Below are 16,827 nucleotides of genomic sequence, written 5' to 3' on the forward strand. Positions count from 1 at the left end.
TGTGGTCAGTGCTGCATGTGGCTGTGGCAGGAAGGACATGTCCTTTTGTCTCTGAGACAAAGATTTATTGGGGACTGGACACTGCAAGAGATTGATAACCTGAAACGAGAACCTCTTGCTCCTGTTCAATCATTTAAACATTTCAAAGAGGCTCTGTGTGTAACAGTTTGTTTCCCATCTACTGCAGGAGGGGTCCTGGAAATCAGGACCATAAAGTGGCAATCAGTTAGCTGATAGGAATGTGCTCGAGCTTGTAGGCCACAAACCCTGGGAGGACAAGGAATGTGAGTAGGTAACAATCAACAGGGTGAGTCATGCCGGGAGTGAGGAACGGATGGCGTCTAGGAGAGGTAACACCTTGCTGTTAATTGATGTTTGTTTGTAGTTAACCACCAATCAGGGATTGCCTAGTATGTAATGCTTAGCTTAAAGAACCAATCTGTTTAAAGCGCGCAGCTTCTGAAAACATATATAAACTCGTGATTGTGTACAATAAATCGACATCTTGCTTGCATCAAGCTACGTCCCGTCTCTTCATTCGCCGCAAATTGGTGACCCCGACGTGATCCGGTTAAGGATCTGACGTGAAGGGCTCTCGAATCGCCTAACTGAGTGACTTGCAGCGAATCCCACAGAACTTTGAATGAACCACTGAAAGGAAGCGGGAGCCGGCCGGCCTGAAATCCCTCTGGATTTGAGAGGTAAGCTGTGGGAAATCCGTAATGGGGAATCAGGCTTCGTCCCCAGAAAGACGTATATGGACTCATAAAGGGTCTTCTAGTCAGATTCGGGAGTCCGTGCCTCAATCTCCTCAAATGGTGACCCCTATGGCGGTGTTCCGAAGCCTTGGAAGAATAAGGATGGAACTGGTCGATAAAAAAGACAGCTCGTGGAAGAGGGCTGCGTTCCGGAGGAGACATCTTGGCTGAACGATCATCTTGCTGGCTGGACCAGGCAGACAACCTAAACCCCAAGGATAACACCTGTATTCATCGAGACAGGTGAGCAGCCAAGAAACTTTAGAGATTTTAAATATTTGAAGAAGTTTTAAGAAGCTTTAGAAACCTGTACTCATTGAGACAGGTGAGCAGTCAAGAAACTTTAGAGACTTCGAAAGAAATGAAAGTGGTCAGTAGAAAATTGTATGATGCTGCCGCGGAGGGGAACTCCGTGTCGGGAATACACTTAACATCTTGGTGGCAAATTCTGACTACTCTTTGCCAAGTGTGGACTAATTCTACTGACGGTGCTAAACCAGAGGAAGCTGTAAATTCCACCAACAGTGTAAGCACTGAAATAGAGGAAGCTGTAAATTCAACACACTGTCAACGATGGCGATTCTGTCCACACCTCCTCTGCCCCCAAAGCTTCTGTCACTGATTGCAGCGACCCTCACAACACAGGACCAAGCACGGGAACAGGACAACTCGAACAATGATTCCATTGACACAGATAAACCTTTCGATCCAGGTCCTATAGATCTGCAAAAGGAGCTAGACCTTGCCCCCCCGCCACCCGCCTCTCTCGATGCATTGACTGTATTTTCGGGGAGGGTGAAAGGGGGTCTGAGGGATTGGTGGCAGGAATGCAAGTGGGAAACGCTTAAGTGAGGGGTTTGGGGAGTCGCTATGGCATGTTCAGTATTTTGTCAGACAAATCAACCTCGAGTGGCAGCCTGTGCAATACGAGGCTGTTAAAGAGTTAAGCAAAGCAGTGCGGGAAGGGAGGATTCATATTACATTTGCTATGTCCCTTCTTGAAGTGATGGCAGAGCCTTATACACTCACACTGCATGATTGGAAGTTATTGCTTTGTATGGTACTGATACAGTATATGATGTGGTTATCTGATTTTTGTGAGCTATGTATGTGAGCCTTGATTGAAAACCTTAATCGGGGAATTGCTGTTAACTATGAGCAGTTGGCTGGAGAAAATAATTGTGCCGATTCTGTGACTCAGGCAAGGTATCCCAGGGACAACTATTTGCAAATGAAGGAGATTGCTATTAAAGCAGTCCGGATGCGGGAGTCTTGCCACAGTCTTGCAGGGTCCTAGAGAGTCACTAACTTTAATACTAACTTTATTGATTGGCTTCAGAATATTTTGCAACAAGTTGAACATAAGGAAGCTCAAGGGTTGCTTTTAAAACAACTAGCTATGATAATGCCAATGAAAATTGTAAATGGGCAACTTTCACAATCGCAACCCCAACATGTGTCAAATGATTGTAATGCAGAACTCACAGCAGACTAATTCTCAGGCTGAGTTCTGGAATGCAGCATAACACATTTTTGCTTCTCTAATCTCTTCTGTAAGAATAGTACACGCTCTTAACTTGCTTAGTAAATTAGGCTGCTAGCTTGCTAAACAAAGTAATACTACAAATACTATTCTTTTTTTTCTCTGGCTTATTAACAGATGTTGAGTCTGTCCGTCATATGTTGCTACAGAACCGAGTTGCTATTGATTTTTATTATTAGCACAGGGACATGCATGTGAAAACTTTGATAGGATGTGTTATGCGAATCTGAGTGACCACTCTGAATTAATTTACAAAAGTATACAAAACTTAAAAGCCTTAAACCAAAGATCTGCAGCAGAGCCATGGGCGGGATGCCTTTGGTCTCTTCTCACGGCTGGGAAACCTTGGGCCATGACTCAAAAGTATTACAGGATTTATTATAATTATCTTTAACCACCTTATTGATGTTTGCCTTATGTCTCCCATACCTTTTTTTCCTGTATTCAGTGTTTAGTTGATTGTAACATAAATCAGGTCATGGTCACCCAGCTACACACAACCTTTGCCTTGTCACAATTAACAAGCAAAAAAGAGGAGGATAGAGAATGTCTGAAGAGAGATATAGGACAGGAAGCTGGAGAATATTTGACCTAACAAGAGATGATAGAACAGCTGGGTATTGTGAAGGAGACTAGGAAAGATAAACATGGTTATCTAGTGTTTAATAGGTGTCTGCATGCTTGTAGCGATATATAGCTATGTAACTGCATGAATGATTTCTGCCCTGAGCCTGGTGGTGCATACAGCTGCAGTTTGTGTCGGGGCTCAGAGATGTAAATATGGGCTTCTCTGTTATGGTAAAGTGTCTCTGGTTGCATAAAAAAAGAGGGAATGAAGGGAATGACCCAGAGGCACGTTCAGAGAAAGCATGCTACGTTTTGCACTTTTTGACTGAACCAGTTCTTGTTTGGCATGCCCTTCCTTGAAACTGACTTGCAGACATTGTTGCAAAAAAGTGAATGTATGCGGGGAATGAAGAATCTTACTAAAAGCCTTGATATTTGGGATAATTGATTACCTCTGTATAATGTTAATCCAAAAGAAGTTGATATTCTTTACACTTTGAATGTTGATAATTGTCTTTCTGTAGATGCTAATGTAGTAGGAGGCTATGATGGGAACGTATTGCAGCGGTTCTTCTCTTATCTGGTTCTTCTCTTGTCCGGAGTAACAGCAGGGAAAGCATTAAAGAGTTAAATCACCTTGTTTGTTAGGCAGTTAAGAATGTGAGTCAAAATTTTTACTGCTTTTTGTTGGTTCAAGGACATGGCTGTGAGGATTTTGATGGTATGTGCTGCGTGGATTTTAGGCACCCCATTGCAACAACATGTTATCAAAATCTGAGAAAAAACATCAGCCTTTTTGACATCCATTCACTCAATTGGCAGTATTGTTTGTTTGCTATTACCTTGGTTGCTGTCATGTTTGCAAGAGCCCTGCAGAACATGGCAAACCTGGTACTAGCTGTTCAAAAACAAAAAGGGGAAATTGTAAAATTGTACAGAACAGAGACAGTGGGTTGTTTTTGACATTGATGATGTGCAGTTTTGGCCTTGTTTTGACGAAGTGCAGCTGAGACCCTGCAGCAAAGAGGTAAATAATTTTGAGGGAGTATGAGAAGAAACTAGGATGAGACAGAAACAAAGGAGGAATGTGATCTCGCCTCTAGAAGATAAGGAAACAGCATGAACAGTAGAGAGTAGCCTATAGTGAACAGCACTAAAGAAAGTGTTGCATGAATTTGACTGATCACTCGAACTCCATTCATAAGCAGCTCACTGAGTTAAGAAAAAATGTACAGACCGTAAAGATTGAGAACGGGTTAACAGACTGGCTTTCAAGCCTTGGGTTAGGGGGCTGGTTACAAAGTATAATCAAAGGAGCACTGATGGTATTGACAGTATTGTTGGTTTTAGTATTATGTGTTCCTTGTTTGTTTCAATGCTTACAACGAGAACGCATGTTGGATTGCTCAAAAACAAGAAGGGGGAGATGCAGGAGGGGGCCTGCAAATCAGGACCATAAAGTGGCAATCAGTTAGCTGATAGGAATGTGCTCGAGCTTGTAGGCCACAAACCCTGGGAGGACAAGGAATGTGAGTAGATAACAATCAACAGGGTGAGTCATGCCGGGAGTGAGGAACGGATGGCGTCTAGGAGAGGTAACACCTTGCTGTTAATTGATGAAAGTGTCCTTTGTAGTTAACCACCAATCAGGGATTGCCTAGTATGTAATTCTTAGCTTAAAGAACCAATCTGTTTAAAGCGCGCAGCTTCTGAAAACATATATAAACTCGTGATTGTGTACAATAAATCGACATCTTGCTTGCATCAAGCTATGTCCTGTCTCTTCATTTGCCACAATCTACTGCTAGTTTCTTGCCCTAACATAAAAGGAATGGGCAGCCTTGAGGGGTTTTTGGTTTGGGGTATTTTGTCCAAACAAAACCTACTCTTTCAACTGGTACAAAGGAATCCCCTTATTTACTAATTCCAAGCACTGGAAAAAAATCACAGAGCCTGAACTGTCACATCATTAGGAGCCAGAAAATCCTGCCTGGATGGAGGCATCCTGGATATATGCAGCAGGGTAGCTTTCAGAAAGAGTTTTTGCATTGCCTATTACCTAGCCTTTCGTACCCAGAGCTATTTCTTCAGTGCTTCTCAAGAGCATGAACTAAGATAAACATGCAGGTGGAAAAACATTGAACAGCAGTATTTAAGTTGCTCCTGGTTGATTCTACATGGTTGAGGGGCCCTGCGTTGGCATGAGTTAGTCAGTGCTATTCCCCAGCATCCTTCTCCTTTTGAATGCTTTCAAACCGTGGTTTCGTTACTTCTGTTTCTTTTAAACAATTCAGTTACTGAAAGGATCATTGTTACCTTATACATGTTCATCTTAAGCCTGAAGTTAATGCCTGATCTTAGCATCCAGATGCAGAGGCCAGGCAGGGTGAGATGCCTATCACTGCGTTCTGGCAACAGGATTGTACTTGGAAACTTTCTTGTTTTTCACCTTGCCTGTAGCAGTTCAAGCTGGAAAAGCCAGGTATTGCTACTTAACATTAACTAAATACTAAATTCTTTGTAGTATTTACTAAATGCTAGCTAATGAGAAACAGTTAAAACAGGTGTTCAGAAAAAACCTCCAAAACTAAAAAAGGAATAAAAGAAGTAACAAAACTTCTTAATATTTAAGTTGGAGAATCCAAGTGGCTTCTATTCAGAATGCCCATTCCTCCTGAAATAGCTTTTGGTAAGCAAAGTAGTGTCTGGGAATACTACAGGACGGGCCACACAGGGACATCAGCCTCCCTGGGCCCCAGGAAAAGGGGCACCGCAGGGTGGTCTGGAGCAGGGACCTCTCCTCCTCTTGGCTCTGGAGGGCAACTGGAAATCTGATTTTCCTTTGCCAGCCTGGCCACGGGGAACAGTGCAAGTACTAGGAAAAGAGCTTCCAGATGATAGTTTATTTCCCGGTCTGAGTAGTGGGGTTTAATTCGGGGGTTGTAACCAACCTTGCTATAAAAAGACCTGGGTCTTAATCTCTCCAGAAAAATGAAAATCCTGTGTCTTCTCATTCTATTTGCTGTTTTCTAAATCCCCTTCAGTTTGTCAGCATCTTTCCGCTTCACAGAACAGAGAGTTGCCAGACTGGTGTATCATCTCTCTGGGGTCTGCTGCCCACGTAACAGGTAGCACATTGAAATTCAAAATAGCAGACTTCATAAGAGTGCAGCTTTGGCTGGCAGTAAGAGATCTGGGTTTTTTACAAATGTGGTTGTATATTGCTGTATGAGAACAATTCACAATGAAATAGAACTTGCTGTAATTTCCATTTTAAGCTTAAATTTATGTATAAGAGTTTTCAAGGGAAAAAAAATTGCCCCATAATAGATAAGACATGCTGTTGAATTATGGGTGTTGGTTTCTGTTGTTTAATTACGTGCAGACTGCACTATCCTGCTGGAAAGGCAACTGCAGAACTTCCTATACTCCAGTTCAGCTCTCTTTCATCTGGCAAACATCTTTAGAATTAAAAAGTAAATTATTTTCCATTATTTAGACTGCTCAAAAAAAACCCCAACCCAAAACAAAACCCACATCTTTTCTCCCCATTTGGGGACTTGTATCACTAACAGAAGCACAGATCTGAAAGCTTTTTAATTTCTCTGCCTTACTGCTGGCATAAGAACTCCTCCGTACAGCACTATGCAAAGATCCCCGAGCATCTGCTTTTGGAGAGGCAGCAAAACCACACTTTTCAAAAAACTACCTATTACTTCTTCCTACACCGTCTGCTTTCCAAGGAGTCCAAAGTGCTTCATAGAAACTATAATGAAGTAAGTCTTGGGGTAACACTGTCCTGTAATCAGTGTTCCCCTTTCACAGAGGGATGAAGAGAAGCCAAGGCAGTAACTAGCCAGCAGTCCCCAATGCCAGGTCATGCACAAATCTCATGTTGAAGTTGTGACCTAGAGTCTTTAACCATTAGTTCACAATTTCTTCTCAAGAGACAAGTCCCAAGAGGAAAAAAAAAGTAATTCTGTTAGTATTTTCCTGTGGTGACTATACTACTTTGGTTTTTGAGGCAGACTCCCAAGGATCAAGGAAGGGAGTGTGTAATGGTGATGGTACTAAAAGAGCTGAATAGAACATAAGCAAGAGAGAAGGTTGCAGCTCCAAAGAACTTGAGATGAAAACATAACACAGATGGAAAACATGAAAGTGATTAGTCTTAAATACCAGAAAGGAGAAGGGGATAGAATGAATCCATATTAGAGTAATTTCACTGGTCAGTTTTTAAATTGTGAGATAAATTGTGCTTGTAATTTAAAAGAGAAAAAGTATTTCTTTATTCCTGCTGGGAGGACCTAATTCACACTAGCTGTAAATGTGTTAGGACAAAAAAATCAAAGTGTTTAACTGCTGCAAGGCACTCTCATCATATCATAATGCCTTTTGAAGCAGTAATTCAATGATTGATCAGAGAAGATCTAATTAACTAACTGCATTATATGAAAAAAACAACCACGGAGAAAGTTGTGATACTCTGGGTATTACATTCATCAAAATCTTTGCTCTGCTGCATGGGTGTGGGCGTTCTATGGAAAAGCCAAACCTTCATTCAATATATGAGCTAAAAATAAACCTTAAGATTAAAAGTTTCCTTTGTCTTTCTGTCTTGCCTTTCCCATGTTATTGCTTTGCATACTTCTAGACATTTTAGGAAGTGCATAGACCATATTTGTTGCTAACATATTCAGCATTAATTTAACTGCTTAAATCTAATATTCACCCACACATGATCTATATGGGGGTGAAATTCAGATATGAACATTACCTTAATAAAGTATCTTCTATTCTTGTTTCCCATTTTGAAATTGTGTTTTACAGCATTCCATGCCTGCTGAGGCTACGCAAGCTCAGTCTCATCAGAAATGACATTTATGAACATTTAGTGCACCCTCGGTCTGAGATCACAGTCAACTTCTCACATGGGGTGTGTGAAAGCAGCGTGACCCGCAATGTGACAAACGAGAGATGTGACAAACATGAAGCCAGTTATTATTTATTGAGATTGATGAATACTTTGGCATGCTGTTGTAAAAGGATATAGAGATTGTGTGCATATTTTGCTCACTCGACGGCCTTTCATCTCAGATGGAGAGACTGATAAAACCCTACAGCAGTTCAGGCTCTCCAGCAGAGCTCAGTTTGGCTGATTGCCCTTTCATACCTGTCATGCTTTGGACTGTGATTCTCCTCTTTCTTGGAGATCAGGTTGTTTTATAAAGCTTCCAGACCTTTGCCTGACAAAATCTTTTGAGCCACATGAAATCAGCCTTGATGGGCAGGAAGAGTCACCAAAAGTCTTCTTACATGCATTATTTCAGTGCTGTGGGCTAGCTTGCATTATCTCCCCACATATTTGGGTATCTGGTTTCTTTCAGAAACACCTTCCTGTTAAAAGAACATCTTAGTTTAAATGGATATAATTTTTGCCGGGTTTAATCATCCTTTTTTAGATTAGTGTCAGATGCAGCCTTATGTGAAGCATTTAATTAATTTTCCCTATTTTGAGTCAAAGACATTGCATAGATAGATGAATATAGCTTCTCAAAATTTATGTTTCATTGAAGAAATTTCAGCAAAGGCCAAAAAGGAGGGAAGAAACTACCTTCCAAAGAATTATTAAATATTCTCCTGAAAGAGGCTATATGGCTTGCCTGTGCCACACAGTCTGGCCCAGAGCTAGTAGTCCTTGCTACTCCCTGGGTCAGTTTTATGCTATTCAGTGTCAGTGACACGTAAGATACATGCTGTGTCAGTTTTACTCAGATTTTTAACTCCAAAAGAGTAACCTATATACAAATATCTGAAATATTTATGGGTTTGCCCTTCAAATGTTTTTGTTTGTTTAGTGTTTCAGAAGTTACTCTGTGGGAAAAAGATGGTGCTTCCACATAAAATGATACATCTGCAGAGTTCATGAAATATTGACTTACTCTTTGCAGCACACCAACATCCGTCTCCTGTGCAGAAGCCTCCCTGGGAACTTGCTGTGGGCATGAACGGTAAGAGGAGGCTACTGTGAATTTTATTGCATCTATACATAGGTCACCCTTGGTTGCTTTCCTTTTTCTCCTGATGACTTACTAGCTCAATAAGGTGTAGCACAACTAACCTGAAGTGCTATAGTCATCGGAAATTGGAAAATCATTCAGCAGCACAGTTGGTAGTTAGCCTAAGAGCCTACCCCCAGCTGATGGGGGTAAAGGCTTGCGGGTAAAGGAGGTTATTTATGGAATCATTTGCTCAACTGCTATAGAATTAGGTCTTACCATTGGAAAGAGAATCTGTAATAAAGGAATCTACACCTTTGGAAAAGTGCCTCACTCTGAGCTTCAAATAATGCTCTGTTTAAAAAGCTGGAGTTTTATTTGTATTTATAGAAAATTAAACCAGGGGCTCCCCTGTGCTAGCATATGCTCTGGAAATTATCTTTCAGCCTTTGGTGTCTAGTATTTTAGCATGCTTCTGTTTAACTTTGTGTGGCTTTTTGATGCCATTTATTGCATCTATTAGTGTTTAGTCTGTTGAACTCTTCCTGTATCTCAGTTCTTTGGAAAATAAGAGTAATTTGAAATAGTTGGAGAATGCTAGCTAGGCAAGTTATCATGTTTAGAAAACAGAAACATTATGTTCCTCTTTATTTACAATAATTGTAAATGGAAAATGCATCTATTGTTTGTGTTTCTCTGAAATTACATATCACTCTTTCAGACACCTGAAGACCCATTATCACCTCCATAATTTTTGTGTTGCTTTGTCTATGAGAGAAAATGTCCTTTATTTGCCTATCTCAGAAATAGTGTCTCATCAATTGGGAACCGATTTAGAATTCTTTTAATTCAGCAGATCATTAGAATATATATGGTACTTCCAGGGAAAATCAAACCATGTGGAAACAATAAAGACTGGCAGTTACGTCTGATCAACAGTAATAGTCCAGCATCTAGAGGAAAAAAAGATGATGCATATTTATTCTGAAGCCTATCAACATTTAAAAAACTGGGTTTTATGTTTTTAGCCCATTACAAACATACCAATAGTTGGGATTTTGGGGGGGGGGGGGGGGGGGGGGGCAGCAGGGGGGTGTTGGCGGGAGGGTGAAAAGACAGACAGCTGCAAGGATTTGAAGCAGATTCTGATTCTTTATTTTCTTTGACCTGATTTAACAAGCTTCCTTTGTTGAAATATCATAGTCTATGTTGGGAATTATGTCAGGAAGTACAATATGTGCGGTGTGGGTGAGTGAGCTTGCATAAACTGTCAATGAAGATCAATTATAGGAATTATTGAATTGCACATTAGATAAGAAGCAGATGACTTCTCTTTGCATGGAAGTGCAGTGTTAACTATTTTTGTCTAAATTAAAATATAACCATATAGGCAGTGAAAATCTGTCACTAAGCGTCACAAGCTGCCCAGGCTTATTGATTATTTTTTTCTTTATGGTTGAACTCCTGCAATCTCATGGTTTTGGCATGAAACGCTATGCAGATGAAGTGAGAGAGCATCGATCTACTAACAATGTACAATTTATATGCAGCTTGGGCAGAAATGGCCCCTTACAAAAGACTTGGTAAGGATGAAAAGAAAAATGTTATTTAGCAGTTGCCATTTTCTGATGTGTTGGTAGTCCTGATTCATGCTGTTGGAGTTGTATGTCTTCCTGCTCATACCACAACTGGGCAGTTGACAGGGTGATCAGGTAGTCTTGTTCCTGCACCTTCATAATTTACAAATACCTTGTATTAGCCTGTTTATTGGATCTTTTTGAATGTCAAGATGCCATTTTTGCCCCAAGAGGTTACATATGAGGGAAGAGTGGTTTTAGAATAACCATCTATTAGCAGACACCACACAGCTGTTGAACACTACTGCCAGCATTGCCTGTCTGTGCCTCTGTCTCAGTTTGGTGCTGAAGAATCCCAGTTTGGCAAACCAGAAAACCAGTAGGATTTAAAGAGCCCTTTTCAAGAGAGAAATAGCTGTTCTTATTCACAGGAACTAGATGATATATCATCTTTTGATGCTGGGGTACTCAATGGCATCAGAATGAAACCCAGGAGAATATAGAGAGGACAGAGGTGCAACAAACTGTGCATTCTGTGTGCAAATACTCTTGTATTCCAGCATCCTGTATTCAAAAATGTAAAAACTTTATTTCCTAATATCTGTTCATGGTGGATTAAGTTGATGCAGAACACAGCCACCTCCAATTCTTTTTACTGCTGTCTTCTGGCAGATTTTAAGTGGTAGGTGGTGTTCTGCTTTAGAAAAGTTGTTAGCAAATAACAATCACTTAGCATAGATTTTGTTTATTTGTTTGTTTTTGACATTTTGAAGTTGGCTATTGGGCTTTTTCTGATAACTGTTTGATGTGAAAAGCTGACTACTTTCTGCATCATGTTTAAAAGGTTTAAGAATTGTAATATGTATGCCCCAACAAGTCTGCATTTCTCTTTCTGTTTCCAAGAAAGTAATTGCTACTAGCTGTTTTCATCCATGGGTACAATTCATAAATGCTGCACGTGATCCATTTCAAAATTTTAGAGAATCAATGCACAAGACTCCTTGCTCTGAGGAAAACTGGATTAGGTGAGTGATGAGAAGAGCAGAAAGTCGAAAATATTCTACCTTAGTACTTACGTAATTCATTCAATTATAGAGGCATTTGATCAGTAGCATAAACCAAATTTTATTAAAAAGCAATTTTTAAAACTTGAAGTCCATCTGCAGTACTTTAAAAACACAGGAAAGAAGAAAAGTAGCTTTAACACTTTTTTTTTCAGGAAAAGTTTATTCCATAAAACCTCTTCTGTATGGAGTTTCCTTTCCTCTTTCAAGTCTTGTACTCTAGTATGAAGCCTTTGGCTAAAAATGGTTAAATGCAGTTCCTTGGCAGACCATGAACACTGCATCATTGCAACAACCTCCCACTGTGCTTTTTTTTTTTAGTTTCTTTAGGGAAAATGTACTGGGTTTGTAGCCTTTTCCATTCAGGTAGCAAAGGAAATTTAAAAGTGTAAGAAAACAATGTGAGCCAAGCCAATCACCATCAGGAATGATGAACAGCGCTCCAAAAAGAGCAATTTGACCATGCAGGGACCTCCGGAGCAGCCAAAAATTGTCATTCAGTTCCTACATGAACATTAAGTTACTTCACTGTTTGTCAGTGTTATCTCTTAATCACTTACTCATCACAATTCGTAACATGGAAAAGCTGTTTAAAAATCAGAATCCCACAATAGTCATGTAAAATATTTCTTGCCCTCCAAGCAAACAGTATAGAACTAATTCTAGAAGAATTAAATAAAGTAACATGTAGGCTGTCATTGCTGAGCTCTTCAAGACAGGAATGAACACACCCACTCAGAGCAAGAACATCTTAAATCTGTAAAGTCCCAAAATCGTGATTCCAAATTAAAAAATAGACAGGCAATCGTATCTAAATTTCTTTTAGTCTTACCTGGAAGAGTCCTACATTAAAGCTGTCATTGCCTCATCTGATGCTTTTATTTATACTCTGAACAAAGTGCTACTATTGTTCTTTTCTACCCTATTCACTCTTGCTACCATGCCGATAAGGCCGCAGTGCACAGATTTTTGTTTACTGAATTTTTTTGAATAAATATTCAAAAGAAAAAAGATGGAATTTCTTTCAAATTGAGTTATATGAAGAAGCCTTTTTAAAAAAGAGCTTACAGAATTTTAACAGACATATTTTGTTTAATCTATTGTAATACTTAATTTTGATGCTTCAGCCTGACAGTATTTGTTTTACTAAACTGTAGGTGAGAGCAAATGGTTTTCTTTTGCTTTCAGATAACAAATCTTGGAACTCTGTCTTGTGTTGTAGCTACATATGTCAGCCAACACTGGGCTGCAGGGAAGCACCTTACATTTCCCAGTGACTTCTACATCAGAGATGACTGAAGCCATTGCCTCAGTGTGTGGATTTGATCTGAGCAGGCTGTTCCCAACTGAACTGTAGTTTGTAACTGGCATTGAACTGACCTATTTAAAAAAAACCCCACCTACTATCAAACATCCCTGTTTCAAAAAGGGAGATGTTTTCCACTCCATTGGAAAACTGATTTAGTGATGCTTCCCTCCCCAGATGGCTGCCTGCCATTTTGTTGTATAATGCAGTTTCAACATCATTCTAACCTTATTTATTCCAGAAAACTCCAAACAATAACGAGACCTGTTCTGCCCAAAATCAAAATGGTATAGTGACATACGAGTATCTTTCAATGCCATCTAGCTACTTCCTAAATTAATTCACATTCTTACACTTTTTGGAAGTCAGCCAAAGAGATTTATGGGTATGCATTGCTCTGCTACTCATCAATATTGGATAGGGAGATGTCTGTCTGGCACATCTCTGTTTCTGGCTGATCTCAGGGACAGAGATCAACTAAGAGCCTCCTACTTATATTAAGACAGAATTAATCTTTTGGGGCACTTTCCCTTGATGATGGTCAGATTTCCAGTTTCCAAATATAGTGCATGGACTAGACTGAGTCAGAAATTCTTTCACCACAATTCAGGATACACAGTGTTCTGCAGCCCACAGGAGGGTGAGGAATGCTAGGTCTCTAAATGGAATTCTAACACATGGCAATGAAGCACTGATGACCATCCCACAAGCAAGCAAATTGTTGTAGTAAAGTAAAGGGTGTCTTTCCTGTGGATTTGTTGATTTAAGGCAAGGAAAAAAGTCCTCCTGTGAACATCTAGAGTTCATTCATCCTAGGACTAATATAAGAACAAATTCTAATAATGTTTTAATTGTGCTCTCAAAAGAGTTTTGTATCTTCACTATAAAGGTATCTCACTTCATAGCTTCTTTTTCAAATCCAGGTAAAATAGAACTTGATGTGGCTGTCTTTTACATGATTACTGTATCTAAATTCCAGAGTGAGTGTTCTATATGCAGTTTCCAGATGATAAACTTTACTTGTCCCATTCTAGGTTTTATCTTTTAGAACAGAGTTCAACATTGCCTTCCTTTCCACATCAATGAAAACATGCTAGTTCTTTAGCTGCATTTAAAACAAAACAGTATGTTTATTATAGTTTCTCAGATACTTTGCCAGTTTGCTTTAATTAAGCCCTTGTCACTTGTTGCTCTGCAACATGTAATTCCCATTAAGTCATGACAAATTTAGTTTTCAGCTGCTCCAGGTGATGTTAATATGAACACATCAATATTCATGTGTCTTGACAGATCATGAGGTTTAATAAATTGCTTTCTGTAAAACAATTCTTGTGGAATCAGGGGTGTTCCTGTGATAGCATGAAGCCTGAAGCTGAGATATATAAAAGATCATTTGCTTTTCACTGTATCTAAAAGTTAATAATTTCTTTCTCTAGAAAGTAATGAGGTATTTGTTTTAGGATAAAAAAAAAATAATGTGGAAGACAATTAGGATTAAAAAAAAGCTTTACTTACATGTGGTTAAATGCTCAGCTCACACATAAAAAAGATTGTTAGTGACCCAATTCAGTTATCATTTCATTTTGGTCACACCAGAAATTTAGCATGATTATGTTTTGGCTTACAAGGATATTCAATATATGGCTGTATGTTAGAAGAGTTTGGTAAGAAAACATGGGTAGTCACTCAAAAGTGTATGCTGGGATGAGGTATCCTTAGAACTGGGATTAGGTGTGAAGAGCATCACATGTGCATTCTTATAAATAAATAAATAATGGCTATGTATCTGATAGGAAGGCTACCATGTATATTTGAAATAGTTCTATTTAAATGTATTTTACTTCTATAAATATACAGATTTATTTTTTTAAAAAAAGTGTAACAAAGCCCCCCCAGTGAACATTAGCACTTACATAATATTATCATTAGCATATTGCTAATACAAACAAAAAAGTTCCTTAATATTTCAGTCAAAAGAACCTTGAAGTGTATTGTCAGATGTAGCTATGTACCTAACTTCTAGTGGAAGTCTATGGAAGAAACACCTAACAGCCAGTTAGGTCTTTTAATGTTCCATTTCCTTTCTGCTTATCCTAGGAGAATGCAGAGTGGTCGTCTTCCAAAAATTCTAAGGAGGAAATTAAAAATACTGCAGAAGGAAAGACAATATATTTGTTTTCCTGGTGATTATTTCTCTTTGCCTTCATATCTTTCTCTGAAAAGGAATCTACTTACCTCTTCCGTAACTGTTATTCCTGAAGATGTATTGTACAAATATTTCTGTCCCCTGTAGTGTGTGTGACTATTACATCCAAGCTGCATATTTTGTGGTCGTTTAGGAAAAGAAAGTAGTAAAAAATGTGCCTACGATCTAAGGATTGTTTAGGTTCCATTAAGCAATGGTGAGAGTAAGGGTTTATGATGGTTTTTGAGTCAGCCAAGTCTAACCCTTTATTTTGATACAGAAAGGGGTAACCTGGCTATGATCAGGGTTAGGGCTAGGAAAAAAAAACGGAAGAGCTTGGTTTATTACAAGGTCTTTTAAAGACTGGTAAGTTAAGAGAAAAGGATAGAGGTGAGAATGGATAATTAATTCTGTGTTTTCATATGCATATAGATCAGCTATGGTAAAGGCCAGCCATAACACTTGACAAATGAATCACTGAAGAACATGATTTCTGAGGTCCACGTACTCTGGAAGTTGGTTGCAAACTGCTACCAGTTTCCATGAATAGATAAGCATTAAAGTTTGGAAAAACCAGACTTGAAGAAATTTCCCAGGTAGGACAAAAAAGTTTTTTGGTCATGCTTAGCTCTTAGAATTGTGATAGTACAAGCCTTTTTTATTACATTCTAGCCATATGTAAATCTCAGGAAGTTAGCATCCTGGGAGCAGTCACGACGGTCTTGCTGCTCTAAAGATAAAGATATTTAAGAGAGATGCTGCTGTAAATACAGAAGTTCACAGCCAGATGGTGTTAGGGGGGATTTGGCATCTCTCTGCCCATTAAAATATGGCAGTTTGGATGAGAATCTGAGTGCCAGGTTCTTGGCAAAAAGTTGGCATACCTGCATGCCCAGTCTTTTACATTTACTTAGTGTCTTAGACCCCGAGCAAGCCTGAAGGGTGTTACAGTGACAAGCAATCTTTGGAACACAGTCACCTTGGCACAGTATACAACAGCAGGAAGGTGGAGAATTTTGGCCAAGGAAATAAAGGGAAACCCCTACTCTTATAATAAAAATGCCAAACAGATGGTAACCAATTCAGTGCATGGTGAGATGTCAAAACATGTTGAGCACCATATTGGGACCTGTTCAGGGAAAATCATAGAGCTATTTATTCTGTTACACTTTTGAATGACCTATTAATTTAATAGTGGAGAATAAGCCCTTGTTTTATACAACCGCAGGTCTGCTGATGATCCTTCCAGTGAGGTTATCCACAGGAGTAGCTGTGAAGATTAAGAAGTGATCTCTAATTTGACCATTATAAAGACAAAGAACTAGCGTACTACAATTGCTCTTGATAAAAGTATCAGAAGTATGAAGAAATCATCACTTTTACTTGGAAGACTTCAGATCGCCAATTTAAAGAAAAACAAAGTATGTGTTCTTCTGAAAAGGTATTTATTTATTTTTATTTGAGACATCAGAAACGGGTACTGAGGTTTTATCACTGAAACTGCACAGCTTTTCTCTCTTTCCCCTAGTTCCCTCAACCGCCACTTCAGCTTCTTTTCTTAATGTTTGCTAATTGTTCTGGTGCAGCTGTATTTTTATGCTACTATTTCATTTTTCTGCTAGACATTCTTGCTTATGTGAGTCTTTTACACACCGACAAAGAAGAAAAACCAGTAAGTGATCTTCTACCACTTGGCTTCTTTCAGCAAAATATGTTTAAGGACTTCCTTAAAGGGAACTCATTAACTTGAGCCCACACCTAAATTACACGGAAAACTGTGTGTTCCAAACAATGATTTTAACAACCAGCTTCCTTGCTTGCAAGCAGT

Source organism: Falco peregrinus, chromosome 2, assembly GCF_023634155.1.
Source record: "Falco peregrinus isolate bFalPer1 chromosome 2, bFalPer1.pri, whole genome shotgun sequence".
Classification (NCBI taxonomy): Eukaryota; Metazoa; Chordata; class Aves; order Falconiformes; family Falconidae; genus Falco; species Falco peregrinus.